Below are 3,426 nucleotides of genomic sequence, written 5' to 3'. Positions count from 1 at the left end.
CTATTTTGAAACCTTATCTGCAGTAAGGGAATCAATTGCTGCACTTCACAGGTTACGTACATTTCATCCTCTCCGGTTACACGATCAAAAGATCCATCATGGATGTTAGAATGTGCAACCGTTCCTCCATGGAGTGCAAATTACAATATCGATGAACCAAACTCAGATGATGTTTTGGTTCGTAGTTGCAATTAGAATCTTCCATTCAAGGCTCTGATTTTGGAACGTTTTCTGATGTTGGGCAGTTTGATCATGATGGTCTAGAGCATAGGCGTTTATCTTGGCCATTTTCAAATGCTACACATAATATGGTGAAGTCAGATCTGTACTTTTATGGCACAAGGTTGATTCTGATTGCTAAGTCACTATAATCTTGGGGTGCCCATGTATATCCCTTTTGCAAACATAGGCGTGATTCTGGGGCGATTTTTCAGAGAAGGAATTATTTTTTGCTTTTTGCTTCCATTCAGTCTCGATTTTTTGAAGAGGACATATAGCTTTATCATAACGAGTTTGAAAGCTAGTTTACATGGTAGCTTTTGATGAAAGATGAGGGTAAAGAAGCAGAAGCAAAACCGGAGAACTATGAGGTTTTACAAAGCTTGCTTTGCATTCAGGGAGCCCTACAAAGCATTATACGATGGCACATTCATTCACCATATGCTGGAATCTCGTCTCGGTATAGTCAATGAGACTCTCTCTGGCCTTTTGGGTGGACATGTCAAGGTTTTTGTCACAAGATGTGTCATTGAGGAGGTGAAAATGCCGTGAGAGTCATTTCTGGAACCATGTTGGAAATTCGTAGATTCACGACAGCAAGGCACAATCATGAGTCACTTAAAAGTGCTACAGAGTGCCTTGAGGCTATGGTTGGTGTAGATAATCCAAAGCACTTCTTCGTTGCAACTCAGGATGGTGGTCTCCGCTAAACGTTCTGGCAGGTTCTAGGTGTTCCTATTGTATTTGTTCAAAAAAAATTACTTGCTTCTTGAACCACCTTCCAAATATCAGCATCAAATTGCTAAGATGACTGAAGTGGAACGCATCCATATGATGGAAAGAGAATTCAAATTGTTGGAAGCCCGTGAAGCAAAAAGACTGCAACCCAAGCAGATGTCACCGGTGCACTTGAAATTTCAGGGGATTAAATGCCAAAGAAAATAGAGTCAAGGGATAGGAGCAAGAATAAGAATAGGTTAGCAGTGAAAGATCGACCCAGATTCAAAAGGTAAATGTAAAGTGGAAAGTCAAAGATAAAAAAAACTAAATATAAAACGGAGATATCTATTGATGCAGAAAGATAGGAAACAGATTGCCTTTTTTTTCTTTAACCACGATTTAATGGGATCCACGCTACACCTTTTTATTGGCCATCAGATATTTTCAACTAAAAAAATGTAACGCTGTTTTGTCTTTAGAACGGATGGATGACTCTTTCTCTATTTTTATAATTTAAGCTGTAATAGCTCCCCATTTGGATCGATTTTTTTTCTCATAGTGGAGCTTATTTATTGTATTGTAAAGCATTTGTAAAGGGTTGGAATTTCTAGGAGCAGTGTAGAGGACAAACCCAACGCTCTCATTGTACAATTTTGGAAGAGATTTTAATGAAAAAATGCAACTCCGATTCCTGAGATCCATGTGGTGTCAGTTTAGCATATGTTCTTCTTACTGTTTCATGAGTAAATTGTTATGTTTTCAGTTCATTCATAATCGTTTCCAGCTGAATGTTTTTAAGTAAGAAAGGTAGAATTCAGTTTATTGCTCTGCCTGGGAAAAACATTCATCCTCTGTGTGTCTTCTTCTGTCTGAAAAGGATTCATTATATATGCCCTTTTCAGCTTCTCAACAGTCTGTCCACTCCATATCATTTCAGTTTGATTGCGAAACCTCATGCCTATCTTGCCTCACGAAATAATCTGTATCTTTGATTTAATTTCTCAGCTACTGCTATCCTTTGGTCACATACAGCTCAGAAAATTCAGTCATTTAATCAATTACCTCTCTTTCATATCTATTTACTAGCCTAAAATCAGTTCTCATTTTAAGTCATCTCAGACCCTATTGGGTATTTTTACTGAGTTGACCCAGAGAGAGCCCTCTCTTGTCCTCGTAGGGCTAGCTACGAGGCTGAGCATGGTTTGATGTGGACCTAGAACCTTGTCTTTTAAGCCTGAGGCAAATCTAGGCTCTAACATAGTGGAGAATCCACTAGGGAAGAAAATGGTTTGCTTGTTGATGTCATTGGTTTTCTAAGCTACAGACGAAATCTAAAGTTATGCCAGGTAGCCTTCGAAACGCTTTTGCTTTGCATTAGCGGAAGTTGATAAATGCTGCTTCAGTCAATCTCTGGTCTAGGTTGTAAATGTGACATCTAACTTGTTAATTGCCCCATTACATGTATCAAAGTTATATCTGATTGTTGATGGTGGACAACGATCAGACACAGCAAGGATGAAATCATTCACCTGGCGACTTCATTCACTGAAAAATCCAGAGATCAATGCTTCATGGTGACTCCACTGTAGGAAGATCAGTAGCTTTAAGGTTTTCAAGATGGATCGGGTTGCAAGAAGATACGCTCCTATGAGCCAAGATCACACTCCAGGTTTTCCAAATAAAATTCCCAAGGTAGATTGGCAAAAGAATTTGCCTACGTTTAAAGATAATGGTAGGAAGGATGTTGCCTTACATCTAGTTAGATTTCACATACATATTCGCAAGTTGAAGGTTGATTTTCCTGAATATTGCTTGATGAAGATATTCATGGCCACTCTGGAAGGTGAAGCCCGATCTTGGTACGAAAGTTTGCCGCCTGCTTGTATTTACTGTTTAAAGGATTTTCATGCCATGTTCTTTGAAAGGTATAAAGAATATTATCCATCATTAAATTTAGTTCAGAACTGTTGCAAACATGCTTATAGTTTTATTGAAAGCCTTGAGAAATATTATGAAGATGATGACTTCATGGATGATGAGATCATGGAAGCCTTGTACGAGAATCCATTTCAGCAACATGAAGAGAACCTAGAGGATTCTCATCAAGATGCTCAGGAAGCTTTGCAGTAGGATCAAGATCTTGGTACAATGGAAAATGATGAAAGAGAAGGTTTTATTTCAGATCTGTCCATAGATGAAGAAAACAGTATGCAGGAAAGTCAAGTTTCAATTTCAGAATGTGATAAAGTCAAGTCGGCTATTTCAGATCTAGATTCAGATCGTGATGATGTAGACTACCTTGTGTTGAATCCCATGAAGGAGAGCTCTACTGTTGAGATCATCTGGTATGAAGAAGACAAAGTTATTGACCAAAGCCTTCATGAGGAGGTAATCCAGTCATTTCATGGAAAACAAGATGGGATCTTTGTTCAAGTAAGTGAAAAATCTTCTTTTGATAATTCAGTGATAAATGATAATTTGATTGCC

At 38.3% G+C, this 3,426-nt stretch overlaps 1 pseudogene; it reads left to right on the top strand.

Annotated features, from left to right (window-relative positions):
- Positions 1-549: 549 nt before the first annotated feature.
- On the top strand, positions 550-1,232 carry LOC149219826 (uncharacterized; annotated as a pseudogene).
- The last annotated feature ends 2,194 nt before the right edge of the window (positions 1,233-3,426 follow it).

This window comes from Pinus tabuliformis, chromosome Q (genome assembly GCF_031772625.1).
Source record: "Pinus tabuliformis cultivar Carrire ecotype Pingquan chromosome Q, CPIR1, whole genome shotgun sequence".
Lineage (NCBI taxonomy): Eukaryota > Viridiplantae > Streptophyta > Pinopsida > Pinales > Pinaceae > Pinus > Pinus tabuliformis.
Note: the sequence above shows the minus strand (reverse complement) of the source record. Positions and strands in the feature narration are given on the sequence as shown.